Source organism: Apus apus, chromosome 21 (assembly GCF_020740795.1).
Source record: "Apus apus isolate bApuApu2 chromosome 21, bApuApu2.pri.cur, whole genome shotgun sequence".
In the NCBI taxonomy this organism is placed as follows: Eukaryota; Metazoa; Chordata; class Aves; order Apodiformes; family Apodidae; genus Apus; species Apus apus.
This window is the reverse complement of record NC_067302.1, coordinates 1580570-1601844: the sequence shown is the minus strand read 5'-3', so window position 1 is coordinate 1601844 and position 21275 is coordinate 1580570. Positions and strand designations below refer to the sequence as shown.

Here is a 21275-nt window from a genome sequence, read left to right as displayed (position 1 = left end):
TCTGTCACCTTCTTTGCCATGGAAATGGCTCGTGGCCTTCTTGCTGCAGAATGAGGGAGGATCAAAAGAATGAGAAGAGAAAAGGAAAATGCTTTGCTCCATTGGGATCTCATCTTCTGACCCAGTCTTTGCTCTAGAAGAAAGGCCAGGAATATAGCCAAAAATAACAAGCTTGAAGCTGGGAAACCAACCCGAATGCTTAGTTTACTCTCCCTTCTTTTGACCTCATGCTTTGTAGCAATGTAATTTATGGTTAATGCATACATAGATCAGTCTGTGGGTCCTTTTTTGCATACCTTAACCAACCAGACCAAAAAAAAAAACAAACCCCAAAACTGTGGCATGGATATTGTGTGTCTAGTGCATTGAGCAATATGCTGCAGTAGACAGCTGTTATCTCAGACACTTGTTTGATGTAGGAGCTGATGTGTTCAGAACAGGATGCTGGAGCTCAGGAATAAGGGGGATTTGTTAGCCTCATTCTCACCTGAGCTCTGACACTGGAAATCAAACCCACTATGATCTGTGGGTCACCAGGAAAACCTCCCCAGTGTTCTTGAGACAGCTTTCTGTCCTTCTGATGGGAAAAGATGCTTTGTAAAATCCCTTGGCATCCCAGCTTGCTGAGCCTCTTCATGGTGTCACAGCTCCTAGACAGGACATGTCACTGGCAATGACCTACCCCGTGCCCAGGACTGCAGGGTTGGAGTTGAAATCAAGTAAGAACAGGAATTTGGGCTGTGGTCACGGCAAGAACTTTTTCTTCGGTGTCGAAACATTAGTTATTTGAATAGTGCAAAAGCAAATGGGAACTCAGGAGCACTCAGGATGTGTTTGCTGTTTGACATGTGGGTGGTGGTTGCAGGCTCAGGGCTGTGTGTGCATGTGCTTGCAGTTCTCGTGCTGCATCTTTTTACGGGGGAATTACAAGAATTATTCACACTATTTCCCCCTATCAGATTCTCTAGAGGACAGGAAAGGGAAAAATGAATCAAATGAATAACACAAAACTTTTGCTCCTGCTACCTTTTGTTTATACTCTGTTGATAAGAGTTTAGTTGGAAACATGATAAGTTTAACAGAAAACTAATCTTTGATGTTAAACGTGGACCTGCCCTTTGCACTAAAACCACAGTCCAGATCCCAGCAGCTCCACACACATTCCTAGCAACAGAACCTTTTTCTTGCAAACTTCCCAAATTTGCTCTGGGGTCATCAGGAGAAGGATTTAATTCCCCTGTCAGGGGAGCAGTCATTATTCTGGCTGTCAGAGGAAGCATCTCATCTGCAAGTCACTCTGCCTGAGCAGCAGTGCCAGTGCCTGCTGCCCGAGCTGGCAGACACCTTGCCTGCTGGAGATTCACCCTGAGCTGGTGCAAACTGCAGCAGCAGGACTTGGGTGTCTCATCATTCCCACCTCTGAGGAACATGCCACAGCATTTCCCTTGCCTGCAGAACCACATCCTGCAACACAACGGGCCTAAGATCTGGGCAAACGTTTGCAGTTTGGGTGGGAATGAGAAGCATTTCACAGCAACGTGCAGAATTAATCCGGCCGTGAAGTCTGGGGCTTGTTGCCAAGGAATTTTGGGGTGGTTTGAATTAATTCCCACTGTGCCACAGAGAACGCTTGGTCTCACTTACGCAGCTGGATTCTTGGCCACAACAAAGCTCCAGAAATGGGTGAACCAGGGTGAGCTGCAGCTTCTTTCATGTCCTTCCAGGTGCTGCAGCCCTGCAAGCTGCCCGAGTTTGCTGGTTTTTTGGACTTCCTTGTCTGGTAAAGTCATGTCCTGTTCCACTCTGGGGTGAAATGGGGTTTGAACCTGCACTGCAAGCGTAAGAAAAAACATTTGTGGGGGCAGTGAGTGTGAATTGGCTGGAGTGCTGCTCTGGTGTGATGAAAAGAACATGAAGCCATTAACCAGCACATGGGGGCTGGTGCAGGCTTGGCGAGACAACTGGTGCTGATTCATTAGACTCTAATTACAAGTTATTTTTACCCATCCTCCCATCTTTACAAAGGGCTGCTTGGAAGGCAGTGTTGAAAGTCTTCCTTCATCCAGGCTTTGATAAAAGTCAGATGGAAGCCTGTCTGTCCTTCTCTCTGCTCATGTGGTTTTTTGCAGGCAATACAAAGCAGCTCTGCGGGGGGCAGGGGCACTGCTGGGGCACTGGGACTGGCTTCTGGGGTGTCTTGCTCGGGCTGGGATGAGGTGGGGGGAAGGGAGTGTGCACGGGCCATGTTTGCTCAGTGAGTGTTTGCAAGGGAAGGCCTGAGCTTCACTTCAGAGCAGTTTGGGGCTGAGCAGTGCAAAGTGTGCATTGGACTGGGGATCTCCCCAGCTTTTTCTTTCTGTGCTCTTCATGTGTGGTTCCTGCAGGGATAAAGGAAGTAATTCCAGTACTTGAAGGGGACCTACAGGAAAGCTGGGGAGGGACTTTTCACCATAGAAGACAGTGTTAGGACAACAGGTAATGGTTTTAAACCGAGAGAGGGGTGATTTAGGTGAGATATTAGGAAGAAACTTCTTCACTCTAAGGGTGGTGAGGAGCTGGGATGGGTTGCCCAGGGAGGTTGTTGATGCCCCATCCCTGGAGGTTTTTAAGCTCAGGTTGGATGAGGTTTTGTGCAGCCTGGTCTGGTGGTTGGGTTCCCTGTTCATGGCAGGGGGTTAGAACTTGATGATCTGTAATGTCCCTTCCAACCTTAATGATTCTAAAATTCTATGAATTTATCAGCTGCCTTTCCATCCTTTTTTACTTTATTACAGATATCACACAGCAGGTAGAATTAAGAGAGGGTCTGTGCCCAAAGTGACACATTTCTGTCTTGTTTACAGCAGCATGAAGTATGTTCAAGAGGAAGCTTTTCAGTTCCATGACAGTGCTCTCACTCCCAAGGGCCAGGCTGCTTTCTAAAGAAACCTGTTGTATTTTTTCCCTGTATGTGGCTTAATGCTCTTGCACTAAGCACTGTCTCAAGTGATAAATTGTGCTCTTAACATGTGCTAACATAATTGGGTAAAGCCTCATGTCTGAGGATGAAACAGTATCTTGGTAACTCTGAGATTTTCACTGTATGGGTGGGAATGAGCTGCTTCCCTTCCTCACCACGGGGCAGGTCCTCCTCTCATCCTTTTACATCTAATACATCTGAAGGACACAAGAACAGACTAATGTGCTGAGCCCATGTGAATGCAGAACAAATGTTGGTAAGGAAGATACCTGATCATCAGATTTCAAAAAAAACAACAAGCATTATCTTTCCTTTTAGCTTGCCCCTCCCCAGGGTCTTGAGGACTCCTGAGGGGAGTCCGTTCATATCTTGAGAAATCATAGAATCAGAGAATGGTTTGAGTTGGAAGGGACCTTAAAGATCATCCAGTCCCAACCCCCCTGCATGGGCAGGGACACCTCCCACCAGCCCAGGCTGCTCCAAGCCCCATCCAACCTGCCCTTCAACACTGCCAGGGATGGGGCAGCCACAGCTTCCCTGGGCAACCTGGGCCAGGCTCTCACCACCCTCACATTAAAGAACTTCCTCCTAATGTCTAGTCTAAATCTCCCCTCTTCCAGTTTTGATCCATTACCCCTTGTTCTCTCAATACAAGCCCTTGTAAAAAGTCCCTCCCCAGCTTTCCTGTAGGGCCCCATCAGGCACTGGAAGATTGCTATAAGGTCTACCCAGAGCCTTTTCTTCTCCAGGTCCAATTCCCTCAGCCTGTCCTTGGAGGAGAGGTGGTCCAGCCCTTGGATCATCTTTGTGGCCCTTTCTGAACTTACTCCATGAGCTCCACATTCTTTATATGTTATGGGCTCCAGAAGTGGACACAGTGCTTCAGGTGGGGTCTCATGAGAGCTGAGCGAAGGGGGAGAATCACCTTCCTGGCCCTGCTGGCCATGCTTCTTTTGATGCAGCCCAGGACATGGTTGGCTTTCTGGGCTGCAAGTGCAGGAGGCATGTCCAACACCATCCCATGGAGCTGTGTTGGAGGGGTGTGGATGGGATAACATTGTGATAGGTAACACGATTGCTGGTTTTTGTCAGAAGCTCTGGACTTCAGGCAGGAGTAAAAGGTGCAAATAATGGAAAGACCTTGTTTTCCTACATGAGGAGGATAGGTCTGTTGGGAAACCTGGTTTGGTGGGTTGGCTTGGAGAGAGGTCTGCAAAGCAGTTGTGACTGGTTCAAGTCCAGCATCGATTGGAGCAGCAAAGGTTGTCCTGCAGCACAGCTTCTGCTTCTCTCCTGACGTACAGGTCTCAAGAAGTCAGAAAACCATCACAAAGCAGGGAGGAGCTGGCTGACCTGAAGTGTGACCCACTGAACTCTCTCTGCAGAGACCCCGGGTCAGGAAGATGAGTGTGAGCACAACACCCTCACATGAGTTGAGGAAGCCTCCCAGTCTGAGTGATTCTTAGTCCTTAGGCCGTAATTCATTGGTGATGATACGTGTGCTCTGCCAAGTTTCCTCAAGCTTGTGTCAAAGATGGGAGGTATGTGAGGCATTTATGACATCTGAGAACCAGATCTGTAAAGGACCTTTTTTTCCCCCTCCCTGTGTTTCTGAGGGGCTGGTGTAGAAGTGGTCGAGGGGACACATGTAAGGGCAGTAGAGATGAGCCAGACAGGTTGTGCTGGTGTGGTGGAGAGATCTGGCTGGGGCACTTTGGCCATGTTGGCTGGGTGGGAGACAGAGCTTCAGGAGAGAAGAGGGAGCTTGGAAGGAGGACATCTCAAAGTGCACCAGACTTCAGATGGTGCAGGAGACCTAAAGGAGAGCTGGCTTTGCTGATGGAGGGCAGAGCAGGGCTTGGTGGTTTGGGCAAAGAGGAAATAATAGCAGGTCCTGAGAATATGTGTCCTTCCTCCTTGGCCTTAGTGTGAAATTGCAAGCAAACCTCCTAACCCCAGTAAGTAGTTCTGCAGAGAAGACAGGATGCAGGCTCTTCACTACCTTCTGAGATAAAACACAGCCAGACACTTGGCAAGAGGTTCCGGAAAATCACCAGGTGAACCCAAATTGCAGGTACTTTGTTAAAAACCCTCATTTCTCTGGTTCTCCCAAACCCCAGAAGAGTCTTCTAGTACAGACAAAAAAAAAAAAAATAAATTTAAAAAAATCACATATTAGTTTTCTTTCATCTGTGGAAGTAATAGAGCTCCCTAATGTGTGTTCTGCAAGGTTTTGGTGCAAGATACGTTTCCTTTCACGCCGAGTTGATGCAGTCTGTAACTTTGGGAGCGCTGAAGGTTGCAAAGGAAAAGGAGACCAAGAGCCCTCTCCTGGCACAGGCTGAAAGGACAGCTGGAAAAATAGCTCAGGCTGGTGGGCTGGGGGTGGGCAGGAGGAAGGAAGGCATGAACACTGAAGTAGGACTCAGTGACAAGCCAGACACCGTGTGCAACCTGTATGTGCTTTTAAGTCCCAATGGCTTTAAATTGGAAGACTGGAAATCTAGGTTAGACATTAGGAAGAAATACTTTAGTGTGAGGGTGGTGAGAGCCTGGCCCAGGTTGCCCAGGGAAGCTGTGGCTGCCCCATCCCTGGCAGTGTTGAAGGGCAGGTTGGATGGGGCTTGGAGCAGCCTGGGCTGCTGGGAGGTGTCCCTGCCCGTGCAGGGGATTGGGGCTGGATGATCTTTAATATCCCTTTCAACCCAAACCATTCTATGATTCTGTGATATAAAGATACTCCAGGTGTACGTGGGGTATTCTGGGCATGCCTGTGTTGCAGGGGTGCAGCATGGAAGGTGGGTTGGTCTTGTGGCTTCCCCCTGAGCTGCGGTGCCCAGTGGAGCAGGAGCAGTGGGAGGGGATGGGAGAATGCTGCTGAGCATGGCTGGTGGAAGCCTGGCACACTGTCAAGGCAACTTGCAAGAATTTGCATAAACAGCTCAGCAGAGTACATTTTGAAAGAAGTTTTTGGAAGGCAGATCAAGAGGTACCTTTACAGCCTTACTGGACTTCCTTCCAAATGTGAGCAGCAGCTCTGGGGGAAGCAGAGTGAGATTTGCTCTTATCTTCAGCCCACAGCCCCACAGAGACCTGCAAGCCAAGCCCAGTTGCTGAGTTGAGTCTCATTTCAGACATCACCACTGAGCATGTAATAGAACAGAGTGATGGGAGACTTGGCCCTACTCTTCTTCTGAACTCCTCTTTTAGCCTTTCCCATGGACTCAGGGTATCTCACAGGCTGCAGTGACAAGGCATGGGGACAGCTCAGGGGCTCTGCTGGCAGGTGGGCCTGGGAACATTCCTTAAAGTGCTTTTTTACAGAGCTCAGTAACATTTCAGCCCGTGCCTGGAATCCTGCTTCTTCTGTGGCCCACCCAGCTCTTTTCAACCTGTGCTCTTGTCACTTATGGTCTGGAAACTCCTGGTTACTGTGACATGTCTATGTCTGGTCCCACACCAGGTTGTCCCAGGGTTACATTGCTGCAGTGCTTTGACTAAACCATTTAGACAGTGTGGGTCACTGGAGAATATTCCTGCTCTGGCCAGCAGAAAGTGCTGTTCTGTGTCCTACAGAGAGCACCTGAGGTTGGGAACATTGTGTGACTGCTGTGATACAAGCCTTGTCTATACTTCTGTGCCACCCATAGACCCAACACACCTTCCTTACATGCAAACCCAGGCTTAGGCATGACCTGTGCAGTTTGAGCTCTGCTCTTCCACCCAGCCTGGGTTGTAACTCTCCTTTAAAAGCCAAAATATGCCTGAAGGTGTTCATAAATGAAATCTTCCTGTTTAGAAAACAGCCCTCAGGCTTCAGCTGTCTCAGTGCATGGAAAGCCCTGAGCCTGCCTAGCACTTGCAGGATGCTTGTGCACGTGCAGAGCCTCAGCCAGGAGATACAAAATTCCTGGTTCTCCTCGAGGATGGAAGCACAGCTGGGCACTCATTGCTGGCAGGGTTTGCAGGAGTGTGTCCAAAGAAGGGCCACAAAGATGATCCAAGGCCTGGAGCAGCTCTGCTCTGGAGCCAGGCTAAGAAAATTGGGGCTGTTGAGCCTGGAGAAGAGAAGGCTCCAGGGAGACCTTAGAGCAGCTTCCAGTGCCTGAAGGGGCTCCAGGAAAGCTGGGGAGGGACTTTTCATCAGAGAAGATAGTGATAGGATGAGGGGTGATGGTTTTAAACTGAGAAAGGGGAGATTGAGGTTAGATATTAAGAAGAAATTCTTCACTCTAAGAGTGGTGAGGAACTGGGATGGGTTGCCCAGGGAGGTTGTTGATGCCTCAGCCCTGGAGGTTTTTAAGGCCAGGTTGGATGAGGTTTTGTGCAGCCTGGTCTGATGGGAGGGGTCCCTGCTCATGGCAGGGGGTTGGAACTTGATGATCTTTAAGGTCCCTTCCAACCTTAATGATTCTAGGATTCTATGATTCTATAAAATGCAGATCCCCTCCCACCATGCTGGGAAGGAGGGGTGCTCGTATCGAGGCAGTGGCCTCAGTTACCATCCAAAGAAATAAAATCTGTCCCTTGTGTCTTCCTCGTTACCAGCATCCCCAAGTGGTGCTGGTGCAACTGCTGCCTTCCCCACCCTGCTCCTCCCTCTCCAGTACAGAGTCTGCAAGTGCAGAGGTTCTGGAAAATGTGAGGTAGTGTGAACGAAAATTAATGTGTTGTCAAAGTAAATAAACAAACGAGGAAGGACACTCTCCTGATGGCCTGGGTGGGCTGGGAGAGGTCCAGCCCCTCACCAGTGTGCAGCCCAGCCACATAGTTCTGGTCTGATGTGTTGCTCAGCCCATGGGTTCGTGCTGGCACACCAGGCTCTGTGCTGTGAGCATTAGGTTACAAATTGTCATCCAGTTTTGGTGAAATTCATGCATTTTACAGACGTCTGTGTTACATGATTATCCCTCCAGATCCTATAGACATTCTTCAGTGCTCCTTTGGGGCATCATCTGTGCTGCTAGTTCCCATAACAACTTGTGAAATCATCATTCCAAAGCTGCTTTTTTTTTTTAATTAAAAAAAAAAAAAAGACATACAAAAAAAAAAAGACAATCAGCCCAAATTCTCTTGCCTTTTGTCAGCTACTGAAGCATGTGGATCCCTGGCAGCCTGCTGCTGCTTTTCTCCCCTTCTTTCTCTTGTTTTTCATGAAAAGCAAGCCAGGCATGTACTTAGAAGGGTCATTACAATTATTTATAAAGAAAAAGAAGATTACCTATGCAGCCCTATGGATAGTAGGGCCTTGGTAAACATTTAAAATTGAAAGACAGGTGGATTAAGAGATTTTTCTGTATCGGGCACTGATTTAGTTAATGTATGAGTCTCTTTAGCATCTCTCTGACAGGTCTATTTAGAACTTCCTTTTCGTCTGGCCTTCCTCAGGCAATGACACTCATTACTCCCTGCCTGTCAGTCAAAAGGAGTTATAATAGAGCTTAACTGGCTCTCCTGACAGTGCCCTTGTACCAGTAACGGAGTGATCAACTCCAGCAATAACCCTCCTACCTGTGGGTGCCTTGGGCAGGGGCAGGCAGCACCCCCAGCTGCCCTGGGTGCAGGGACCACCTCTCATTCCTGCCCTGGGGTGCTCGTTTCACAGGAGAGTGGTTCTTTCCTAGGAGTTCAAGGGTGATGGGAAGGAATCCAAGGCTTTTGAAGGATTTGGAAAGACCAACCTTCTAAACACTGAGGCAAGGAAAATCATTATTGTGGTGAGCTAAAATTGGTGTGTTAAGTGTGGAGCTAGAGAACAGCAACTCAGCACAGGAAGGTGAGATTCAGCATGGGGCAGGATGATGATATTTTACTATAAGTGTGTACAACATTCCAGTATCCTCATTTTACTCACATTTTAAAGTTAACATTTTATAAGTGAACTTTTACGAACCACACTGAGTGTTGGAATGGAATAAAAATTATTTAACTGATTAGAGATGATTGCATCTGTTATTTATAGCTCAACTGTTTATTTGGCCTCACTGAGGTTTCCTTGCTCACTTATGTATATGGTTATTTTTAATTCACCAATTTGATCTGCCTTCATACTTAAGGATTGTCCTGTTTGGGCGCACAACCTTAGTCCTTCTTCCAACAAACCACCAAAAAAATGCAGTGAAAACTGCCATAAGTTTAGACAGATGCTTAGTAACATCAGGCATGACCTCAAAGCTATAGATAGACAAATTCTGCAGATGTTGACACCCAAGTAATTGGACTTATGTCATGCACTTAGTCACATCACAGCATCTGTGCTTGTACAGGCAGGCTGCTTCAAAATACAGAGGCTATGGACAATATCTGAGCTCCAGGCAGTTAATGACTGTGCAAAATGAGTAGCCATTCTAAATTTTAATACAATGATCAGTGTGGGAAGCTAAGGAGTTAACAGCTCGGGTGGAAAGAGCTGGAGTTTGTCTGAGGACTATTTATCTGCCAGTCATTGGAATTCCTCTCTGCTGAGCTGAGCAGACCCCGGGTTTGGGGCTTTTAAGGACAATGCACTGTTGCTTGGGAGGAGAAATCCTCCCATTTGAATTAGATTATCTGCCAATTTGAGTGCAATTGCATGAAAACAACATTAGAAAAAATAAGATATTCTAGATAATAGGTCAGTTTGGCCTGATATCACATAGCATTAGCTTTGGTTTCTTGGCTTGCTCTGCCTCCTTCATGGGCCATCCAGGAACAGCAAAATGCAGAAATGCTGTAAGATTTACACAAAAGTTGAAAAAAAGTACCTTTTAGTGTATGTAAAACCTGGTTGTGCACACAGTAGACATTAAGCTTCTGGAGCCAGCTTTAATTTTGGGACTTCTCAGCTTTGCAAATAAACATTATTTAATTAAAGCTCATCTCACACTTCGGATGAGTTTTAGAAAAAGCAAATAAAGGCAGCAGGACTGGGACCCATCTGGTTTCTGTGTCGTTGCTGCTGAGCCAGGAGCTGGTGGCACCATTGAGCTCTCCCCTCTCCATGAACTGGTTGTTCTGGGAACATCTGGGGTGTGCAGCTCAAGTGTGGTAATTGCTGAACCAGCCCTTTACTGGGAAGCAGAGCCCTGGTGGAAACCAGGACTCCCTCAGGGGGGTGGTTGGAAACCTGGCCCCTTCAATTTGCCAGATTTAACCAGAGTCCTGGAGTCTGTTCCCAGCTCTGCTAGAAGTGATCTTATGAAATTTCTCTACTATCTTATTTGTATGAGTTTTTAATTCTATCTGCCTGGCTCTTAAGATCAACAGGAGATGTTGCTCAGTATTTTAGCCCATGGAAATCATGGCATTCTCCTGGGTTCCTGGAAGAACTGGGACTGTAGCACATGCAAGTGTGTTCCCATGGTCCTATGATCCTTTCTTGAGGGGCTGAGCACTTTCTGAAGCAGGGCATGATCTCTGGGCCTCCCCTTGAGCAGGTACTCAGCACTCCAGGTTCCAATGCAGGAGACAAAGGGGGACTGGAGACTTTAGCCCCAAGTGTGTGCAGGTGGTGGGGTTCAGGTGTGTGCCATTTGGTGCATCTGAGTGCTGGGAGCTGTAAAGATCTCCTTCCTGAATCCAGGACAACTTTCCAGTTGGAGGGGGGAGCTGAGAGGGCTCCAATAGAGAAGTGGTTGGACAGTTATTTTCATTTGGGGTAAGGCATTTTATTTTTCAGTTGCTTTTTGACTCTGCTGCTAAAATTATTATTCCAGTAGGACTGAGTTGATCCGTACTAATTTAAGTGTCTAAAATAAGGTAATAAATGAGCTGTGTTTCCATGAGTAAGATTCCCAGTCGGTGCTGCAAGATTTATTTCATGGCAGTGAAATCACTACCAGTAACCAACTAGTGAGCTTTGAAAACACTGCAGTCATTTCGTGATGACAATGAAACACAGGAGTTGCTCTAACAGCTAGTATGGGTTAGTTCAGTACACTACAAGTTTTGCATTTATTTACACATTGCAAGGGAAATGTGTTGTTTGAAGAACAGCACCAGGAGATCAGTTTGAAGGAGCCTCTCCCCTCTCATTCATTTGATTTATGCAGCCAGTTTCCAGTGACCAGAGCAGCTCTGATGGGTTACAGCTCTGTAAACCCACTGTGGTCAACTGGGAGTCTTTTTACCATTTAAATCACTAGTTTTGATCCCTCAACTCTACTTCATTCCCAAGTATTGCCCCATGAAAATGTCAGTGTTAGGTTTTGTGTTCAAAGTTTACCCAAAGTATCAAGTTATTGGATTATATTCTGTGAGCAGATTTGAGGGGGTTGGGAAAAAAAGTGTGATTGGTGTCTGTGTCCTCTGGAGATTTGTGAAGAAATCCTCCCAGGAAATAACTTCATCTCTGATTTGGGGAAGTGTTTGGCATCCCACAGATCACGGGGCTGGATGTGAACTTGGCTGTTTCACTCTTTTATGCAGCATTTTCCATGCAGCAGCACAACAGTTAAGAAAACTGGGCTCTGGCCAGTGTTTGTGTCTTGGGAGAGGGCTATTCCCAGTATGAGCCAGACATCCCAGACAGCATTGTGTTCACGTGCTTGGTTTTTCCTGGAGAATTGTGTATCTCTCTGGTCTTCTCCCATTACCAACTGGCTCAGTGCGGAGAGACTCTTCATGGCTCCCCAAGGTTGACTTTGGGATTGTCGTTAGTTTGAGATGTTGTTGGCAGCAGGTTACAGGAGTTCCCGCCAAGAAACATGCTTAGGCATTTGGATTACTCTTGTAAATTTTAATTAATCACTTTGCTGCTGTATAAGGCAGCCCTGTAACACATACTTCGTGCTCAAGTATTCAATTTCTTACAGCAACATTGCGTTGCTGAGGGGTAACAAATCACAGAATCCCAGAATGGTCAAGGTTGGAAAGGACCTCTGAGATCACTGAGTCCAACCATCAGCACAAAAAAACCCAAACACAACCAACCACACATACTCCACCAAAAAAACACCCACAAAAACCCCCACAACCTCAGCCACTAGAGCAGGCCCTGAGGTGCCACATCGACACATTTCTTGAACACTTCCAAGGATGGTGACTCCACCACCTCCCTGGGCAGCTGTTCCACTGCTCAACTACTCTTTCAGTAAAGAAATTCTTCCTAATATCCAGTGTAAACCTCCCCTGCTGGAACTTGAGGCCATTTCCTCTGGTCTTATAATTATTCACTTGAGGGTAGAGAGCAATGAGGTCTCCTCTCAACCTCCTCTTCTCCAAACTAAACATCCCCAGTTCCCGCAGCTACTCCTCATATGACTCGTTCTCTAGACCCTTCACCAGCTTTGTTGCCCTTCTCTGGACACAATCCAGCCCCTCAATGACCTTCTTGTAGTGAGGGGCCCAGAACTGATCTCAGGACCTGAGGTGTTGCCTCCCCAGTGCCAGCACAGGAGCAGGATCACCTCTCTACTCCTGCTGGCCACACTATTCCTGATGCAGGCCAGGATGCTGGTGGCCTTCTTGGCCACCTGGGCACACTCTGGCTCATGTTAAGTCAGCTGTTACTTGGCCTTATCAAACCTGATACAGTTGACCTTGGCCCATCAACAAGCCTGTCCAGGTCCCTCAGTAGAGCCTGCAGGTCCCTTTGTAAAACTCCTAATGAGAAGTGTGTGGGCAGGTGGGTCTGGTGTCATAGAATTACAGAATCCCAGACTGGTTTTGGTGGGAAGGGAACTTAAAGATCATTGTATTCCAAACTCTCTGCCATGGACAAGGACACGTCCCACCAGCCCAGGTTGCTTCAACCTGGCCTTCCAACACTTCCAACCCCATCCAACCCGCCCTTCAACACTGCCAGGGATGGGGCAGCCACAGCTTCCCTGGGCAACCTGGGCCAGGCTCTCACCACCCTCACAGGGAAGAAATTCTTCCTCATGTCTCATCTAAATCTCTTTCAGTTTGCAACCATTCCTCCTCATCCTGTCACTCCACATGCTTGTATAAAGCCCCTCCCCAGCTTTCCTGGAGCCCCTTCAGGCACTGGAAGGTGCTCTAAGGTCTCCCTGGAGCCTTCTATTCTCCAGGCTGAACACCCCAACTCTCTCAGCCTGTTTATAGGAGATGAGCTCCAGACTCCTTGGTAGGTGCCCAGTGTGTTTTACTTCTGTTTGCCTTGACAGAAGGGTGAGCCTAAGACTTTAAAACAGGAAGTGTCAGACAAAAATAAGTGCTGATGGTGTTTTGCTTCTCTGGTCACTGCTGAAAAATTGTCACTTGCATGCTGGTGCCAGGAGCCCCTCTCATCCCTCCCAGCCTCTGAGGGCAAAGAGTGGAGCAGCAGTGCATGATTGTCCATCCAAGTGGTCTGTCCTGATGCTGCCATCATCCAGGGCTTTTGTGTGCAACCATCTTACAGCCTCTCAAGCACCTGCTGCGATTCTCTAGGTGAAGGGATGGGGGGTCTAGATGCACAGCAGGGTGTCCAGGTGCTCCTTAGAGACAAATCTGCCCTTTTTTTTTGCAGAGGTCTGTTCCAAGCCTCCCTGCCTTTGGAATAATGCTGAAAGATTGCTGCAGCCTGAGAATTTGAGATGAGGATTTTGGTGGTGCAGGGGTTTTCTAGTCCTTTGGCTTTACATAAAGCTGAATTTTACAATAAAAAGGTCATGTCTGGACTTCCAGCAACGTTGATGGGTGACAGAGGTGTGAGCTGTACCCTCCATGAAGTTAGAAAAGGGAGATAGCTCCAAGTGGCAGGGTAAGGGAAAGGAATGTGCTGTCTTTGGGTTTTGTTTGCTGTCTTTGATGATGCCAATGAGGTTCTTGCTAGAAGAGGGATTTGCAAATTGTGCTTGTGTCCTGCTTAGTGGGTTATTTCCAGACATGGAGCAGCAGATGTTGAGCCATGACTGTGTTCAGCCAGGAGCTTCTGCTGTGCTGCTGACATGCCCAAGGAAACAAAATCTAGGAATTTCTGCTCTAGAGAATAGAAGGAAAATGCTGGGTGCTGCTGTAGCTGCCTGCTCCTTACCACATCCTGGAGCCTGGCACTCCAACCTATTGATTGACATCTCTGCCTCCAGCTCTGATCTCATGTCTTGACCATCTGCTTCTTCTGGTGGTCTCTGGAGGGTCTGCCAATCAGCAGAGCAGGCTCAAAACTCCCAGGCAAATGGGTTGGATTATTTTTGGACCTTCCTTGCAGCCATCTGTTTGGGAGGGAGCCATGAGCTTGTCTTGCCCAGCTGGGTTAAGGTGCTGTGGCAGTCTGCAAGGGAGGAGGAAGCAAACAGGATAAAGAAAATTACCCTCTTCTTAAGGAGCTGAATCAGCTGCGAGACGGCGCTGAGTTCCCAGCCAGCAACTGGCACCAGCACCGAGTTATCAGGATATTTCCCAGTCCCTGCTGGAGCTGGCTCTTGCTTTCAGATGACACCAGGCAAGACAGCAAGTTTGGTGTGACTTCGATGCTGACTCGTGTTGCCCTTGACAACCTGGGTTTGAGTCTATTTTACATGCACACACAGACACACGTGCATCTGTTGCTATAACAACCACCCAGGACTTCTAAAAAATGTTGGACTCTCTTTTCCAGGTTGCAAATGCACCTCAGTTTTGCTGCAACCCAGGAGGCAAACAGCTGCTTTCAGTCTTTTTTTCTTTTTTTCCCTGTTTTTTCTTTTCCCCCCTACAAAAAAAAAAACACTAAATCAAGTATGCCAGGCAAAACGTCTGGGTTAATTATGTACAAAGAGCCTGCAAGGAAAAAGAGTCATGCAGGGCTCTGTCTGCTGCTCTGCTGTTTGAAACAGCCCAGCCTGTTCCTGCCAGTAAAGGCTGAAATGTAAATGGCTGGTTTTGGTGTCCCCAGAAGATCACAGTTAAAAAATGCCACCAGTAAAGCCACTGGTGTCACTAGGCAGCAGTAACTAACAAGTCACGTTAGGTCCTGATGATTATGACCTGCAGCCTTTGGTCCAATGTGATCCAAACTGATGCTGCAACCTGCAAGCCAGCAATGAGGTCAGGGTGAGAGCAGGGGATACGAGCAGCAAAGAGTCCATAGTAGCCTTGGAAAACCCTTCCCTGGAGCTACAGACTCTGATTCAAGGATTTAGGGTATCTGGGCAGTGGCATTCGTCTCCTGCAGCAGGCTCAGTGCCAACACTCAGTGTTTTTCCCTTTTTCTCTCAGGGATGGTGACACTCTGAACAGTGTTGTCTTCCTAAAAGAGAGTTTTCTTGCAGGAAAAGGGGAAAGCAGGAGAGGCAGAGCTGCTAGAGTGTGTCCTGCAGGATAGGCATGTGTGTGATAGCCCTTGTGTTCTGGTTTTCATCTCATGTGTGTTTGAAATTGAGCCCTGCCCATCAAATAAGCTCTGATGGAGGGGAAGGAGTTCTGGGAGGGAACTGTGGCCCAGCTGCACTTGGTCTTCCTGTACAGTCCATGCCCCAGCCTGCTGCTGGGCCAGCATCCAGCCACACAGGGGTAGGGTTCACTTTTCTCCCTCACACTGAGAATGAGGTGACACAGAGGTTGCAGAAGATCCCTCAGGAAAGAGCTCAGATGGAACCCAGGACCTCGCATGGCATGTTCTGGTGTCCCCTTGCTCCCAGCTCAACCTCATCACCAGCCACCCACTGCTGTGCCTTGGGTCCTCAGGGCTGCATGTGGTCTTAGGCCATCAGATATGAGGCACAGGGTGCTGTTTCATCAAAAGTTGTTAAATTTGCTACCAAAACACGTCCTGTCACTCCTAAATGTTACTTCATGTGTTGATTTAATGGACAAAGTTTGTGCTGCATTGTCCTATTCCTAGCCCAAGCTCTTTACCTAAGGGAAGAAGATACCTGGTGATCCCATGATCACCTCACTGCAAACACTGATCTCTAGGGCTCCCTAGTGTGTTTTTCCCACCCAGAAGCTTTGTTGAGAGAATGGTGGAAAAAATCTGCTTTGGATATTTGTTTAGGATTTCTAGGTATTTGATAGTCCAAAGCCAGATGTTGCAACTAGATCATTGATGGTGTAGAAATCCCAGGGGAAGATATGCAGTGTGGATCTGTGCAGACTGAGAGCACGGGTTAAGCTGGATCCCTCTAAGTGGTGCTGGATCCCTTGGGGAGGTCCTGCAAGACAAGCACACCTGTGGTCCTGCTTTGGGTTTCCTGGTTGGGGTGTGGGAATGTGATGTGCATGTTCCAACCAAGTGATCAATGGACACCTCTTGGTATCAACCATGTATCTCCTTTGTGTGAGGGATCCTCAGTGATTTCAGCACTTCCAGTGGGTTTGTGTTGCAAAATGCTGCCTGCAGACATGGGATGCTAGCAGGTGTTTTGTGGTCATGTTTTGTAGGCAATGGTGTTCTCCTCTTAGCATTTGAGGCTTGAGCTTGATATCAAACTATGCTGAACATTATCTGAACAACCATGGGGGATAATTTCCCCATTTTCAGGGATGAGATCCACAAAAGGTCAAATTTGATATAAGCACACATTGTTCCAGAAATTGGTTTCATTTTCTAGCATCTGCTGGTGCCCTTCATGGCTGCCTGGAGACCTCAGAGCCTACCTAAGAAAACAGAGAGCTTTTCATCCAGAAATCACCAGCCCAAACCCAACTCAAACTACAAATTATATTTATTTTCTGCATTGAGGATGGTCTATATCATCAAAAACCTTCATATTTCGCTCAGAGTGGTGGGTCCCAGAGAAAAGCCTTAACCTGTGCTGGTTCTACAGGCTGACTTCCCTTTGAGGCAGGTGGTGTGATGTCCTGGCACGGCAGCTTTCATGGGGGGCTTGTCCTCAAAGACAGCTCTGCTTGCCAGGCCAAAGCTAAAAGCTTTGATGTACAGCTTCTCCAGCCTACAGATTAGCTCATCAAATGCTTTGCAGAAGATGCACAGGAGCTGGCAACGAGGGAGAGGAAATCAAACCTGCTCACGCTTTGTTCACCTGCCTTCAAAGTCATGAAGCCCACAGTGATTCACCCCAAGCCACATGCTCCACAGCCCTGGTTTGCCTCCTCCAGAGCTGCTCCATGGACAGGGACAGGCTGCTGAGCTGAAAGGAAACATTTGAGCTGCAAAATTGTGCAAGGCAGCGTGTGCTATTTCTGGAGCGCGCTGTAATGTATGCGTCTCGCCTGGCTCTCTCCAGCAACAGCCAAATGTTTTTCAAGCAGTAAAGAAGGTAAAATAGAGCAACACTGTACTGGAGCCAGATTTTCCACACATTCTGTGAGCAGAGCCTGCACGTGCACTTGCAGACACATTAAGAAATGCACTGGTCACCAGAAGGATGGAGCAGAGCACCGGGTACCTCGGTTCCGCAGCTGCAGCCGGTTCCGTTGCAGCTCAGGCCACGTGTGCTCCCAGCCTGGGGCAGGCAGAGCCTGGATCAGGGTGAAGGTTGGCACTGCTGAGCAAGCAGGGGGTTATGCCAGAGGGAAGGGGTGGTGGGGAGGAGGAAGCACCAGGGAAAAGGAAGCAGCAAAGTGCAGGGACCTGTCATCCTGACTGCAATAGTTGCAAGCCTTCCATTTCAGCTCACCTGCAGGAAAGCTGGGATCATTGCCTCGTGTCTTGGGCTGCATCCACAGGAGTGTGACCAGCAGGTCAAGAAGGGATTCTCCCTTTCTGCTTCTCTCTGGTGAGATGCCCCTGCAGTCCTGTGTCCAGGTCTGGGGTTCCCAACACAAGCACATGGAGCTGCTGGAGTGAGTCCTGAAGAGTCCACAAAGATGATCCAAGGGCTGGAGCAGCTCTGCTCTGGAGACAGGCTGGGAGAGTTGGGGTGTTCAGCCTGGAGAAGAGAAGGCTCCAGGGAGACCTCAGAGCACCTTCCAGTGCCTGAAGGGGCTCCAGGAAAGCTGGGGAGGGACTTGGGACAAGGGAGAACAGTTTTAAGCTGAAAGAGGGGAGATTTAGGTTAGACATTAGGAGGATATTCGTCACCAGGGAGATGCTGTTCAAGGGCAGGTTGGATGGGGCTTGGAGCAACCTGGGCTGGTGGGAGGTGTCCCTGCCCATGCAGGGGGGTTGGAACTGGATGATCTTTTAGGTCCCTTCCAACCCAAACCAGTCTGGGATTCAATGATCTCCCTGCAAAACTGTCACCCCAAGAGCACATCTGCGTGGTGCAGCACGAGGTCACAGAGCAAGGGCTGAACCTCCTCGTTAGGGGACTGGAAGCAATTACAGTGATGTTGGCTTGTTTCAGTTAGCTTGGACTGCTGAGCCCTGTGGGATGTTTCATGATGTTGCTGGTGTCAAATGAGTGTCCTGGTATCACTGCAGATCAGGAGGCCTTTGGGATAAAGGGACAATTACAAGGGGCTTAGCATGGGGATCATCACCCTTTTTTCCTGTTTAACTGGTCTCCAGCACCCTGCTCTGGCTAATCCTGCTGAGCAGGAGGACTTGCCCCTGAAGGGTTGCAACTCCCAGCTGAAGAGATACTAGAGGATGAGACCTCCCCCCCAAGTAGAGCCACTTAATACAGCCACTTCTGCACCTTCTCCCATCCTGGGGAGCTCTCAATCATCACTTGCTTCACCAATTTGGCAGCCTGCTGCATAATTCTATACTTCTGGGGACTGGATTGTGAGAAGGGGGTGATGCCAGCCAAGGGGGAGAAGAAATGGGGAGATGGACCTGTCTGCCTTCCCCTGGGTGATGACTGGGGTCACCCACTGCCCCCCTTGCTGGACACTGCAACTCAAAGAAAAGAAAAAGGCAAGAAGGAAAGAAAACAGAAGAACCACAGGCTGAGGACCGCGTAGAATCACACAGGGGGGATCTTTCTGGGTCAGGCAGAGCTTGGCTGATTTTTGCAGGCATGGATGGTAGCAGTGCCCAGCCATAGCAGGGGGACAGGCAGAGATGGCTCCTTGTTTCCCTTCTGGAAGCTGGCAGGAACACAGGGGTCTATGATGCCACTGAGAACCTGTGAACTGTCTTTGCATTTACTGACCTGGAGTTTTGCACGTGTGGAAGCCAACACACTTTGAGGAGAAGCCACTGATAATGATCCCCATTTAAATTTATCTAATCTCATTGGTGGCAGCAGAAGGCATGGTGGGGAAGATCTCATGGAGAATTGCTGGACAGCCTAACAGTGTTAGTTCCATTAGATCCTCAGAGTCTGACCTGTCTGTAGTTATTTCCTTCGGGATAATGAGAAAAATTAATTTAAGAGACAGTCAGAGTAACCATGGATGGATGTCTCTGAAGGGCCTGGCAGAAGGGTGGTGCTGAGGGCAGATCATGGGGACTACGTGGGTTCTGCATCAGTGTCAGTAGTGCCCTCCCTGCCTTGGGTTCCACATCAGTGAAATGGGGCTAATCACTCACTTGCTTGGCTGAGATTATGAGAATTAATGGTTGACTAAAAAGTGCCCGGAAATCTCCAGCTAAAAGGAGTCACGCAAGGACAAAGCTGCTTTTTTTCCCTGCCTGCTGCTGTTGTGCAGGCTGCAGCCCCCCCTCTTGTGCTTGCTCGGGTGCCTGGGCACAGCTGGTCACTGAGGATGTCCCATGCCACCACGGGATGCCACCTGCTGTCACTTCATGCCCAGCTGCAGCTTTCCTGTGGCACCTTTCTCCCCGGCAGCCAGGATGCGTTGTGGCTAACTTTGCTCCTTAGCTCTGCTTTAAGCCATTCTCAGCCTTTTGAACGTTTTTAGTCCTGGTACTTTCCCAGAACTTATGATTTTTTGGTATTCTGTTAAGGCTTGGCCCCACTGAGAACCTGAGGTTGGAAGTGAATGATCTGCCCCCTCTCAGAGGCAGAGCAGGTCACCCTGCAGGCTGTGACAGGGCAGGGCTGGGGGTGCAGGCAGCCTGGGGCAGTGCTTGCTTATTTTCCAGTTCTGAACTAGTCAGGATGGGATCCAGTTTGCATTCAGGGTCTGATTTGAGGAGAACTAGAAGGCCCACCACCAGCTAGTCTCCTGTGCCTTGTCTTTGTACATCTAGAAATGAGTAATTTCACACGGAAAGAAAAATCTCGGCGATGATTTCCTTAAAAAATCATTTGCTCTCATGTCCAGGTCCCATCTGAGAAGAGGACAGCAGAGGCAAAAATGCCTAAAAGATTAGTCCAAAACAGTGGCAGAAGGGATGGCAGATAAGGGCAAGTAAGTAAAATCCCTTATAGACCTAAGGGGAGCAAGTGGAAAAATATCTGAGTTGCTACCACAGCTGGAGAGGATGTGTCTTTGGTATAAATAACAGACATTTAAAACTGCCTCATTTTATTAAGGTCTCATGTTTTCTCCCCCAGGCTCCGTTTCCCAGGTCACTGTATGAACACCTGAATCTCCTTGGAGCATCAGTGAGATGAACCTGTAGCAGCTTGTCCAGAGGTAAGAGGCTCAGTTGTTGCTTTGGTGCCTGCTCCAGGGGTTTGGGCAGTGTGGGGAAGCTCAGAGCCCATGGCCATGGTGCTCCAGGGCTTGGGTCTGTGCCCTTGTTGCCCAGCTGTGGGATGGGGGGGTTCCTTCCTGCTGGGCTTCCTGCAGCTTTTATGCCCCTCCAAGCTGGCGTGGTTGCAGGGCTGTGCAGGTCCTGGAGTGGACAAATGGTGACTGAGCATTTAAAAAGATGTTTTGAAGGGCAAGGACTGATCCAGGCTGCCAATCTGGGGTTTTTATTCCATTTCTGTTGACAGTTTGCCACTGGTGGTGTTGGAGGCTGCCCAGCCAGAGCAGCCTGTGCTCCCATGCAGGAGCTCACTGTGACTTCCTGAACCCAGTAGATGTGGATTGCAGTGCTAGGGTGGAGTTCACCTCTCCTGCTGCCATGATTTTCTTTCTGGCTCTTTGTCTTAATACAGAATATTTAGAAACAGAAGCTGCTATTGGGTCTTCCCATTGCAGCTGAGTGACAAACCAGCAGATACTCAAATCCTGTCCTTCCTTGCCTGCTCTCCCTGCCCCTTGCAGCTGTGCCTTTTCCCCCTTGCAACATTCACCAAGTCTCTCCACTTGCTGATGAAGTTTTGCCCTACTTAGAGATGCTGTTTGAGCAACTTTGGGGGAAATGTGTGGAAATACAATGCTGTTCATGGACCTCTTGGAGAACCCTCCAGAAGAAGGTGCTGTGCTGCTGGGTATGGTCCTTGGCCACCAGCATGTTGTCAATGTTCAACCCAGGGTTTGGCATCTGTGTTGGATGGATTTTAAGGGGTGAGAGTCACTTGGCTGATATGAGACAGATGAACTCTTCCTTGAGTGACAAGTGGCAGTAAAGTTGCCCAGAGGAAAAGCACCTGGGGTGGTTGGTCGTGAGTGGCTGAATATGAGCCAGGTGGCCAAGGAAGCCAACAGCATCCTGGCTTGTGCCAGCAATAGTGTGGCCAGCAGAACCAGGGCAAGGATCATC

The 21275-nt window shown here is 48.6% G+C and overlaps 1 protein-coding gene across 8 annotated transcripts in view; it reads left to right on the top strand.

The window, feature by feature from the left end:
* The window catches only part of HIVEP3 (HIVEP zinc finger 3), a 273818-nt gene that overhangs the window by 107444 nt on the left and 145099 nt on the right, over window positions 1–21275 (top strand). For all 8 annotated transcript variants that reach the window (XR_007891391.1, XM_051637735.1, XM_051637732.1 and 5 more), the window contains exon 2: window positions 20176–20257. The gene's annotated coding sequence lies outside the window, so the exon portion shown is untranslated. The remainder of the gene's footprint in view (window positions 1–20175; window positions 20258–21275) is intronic.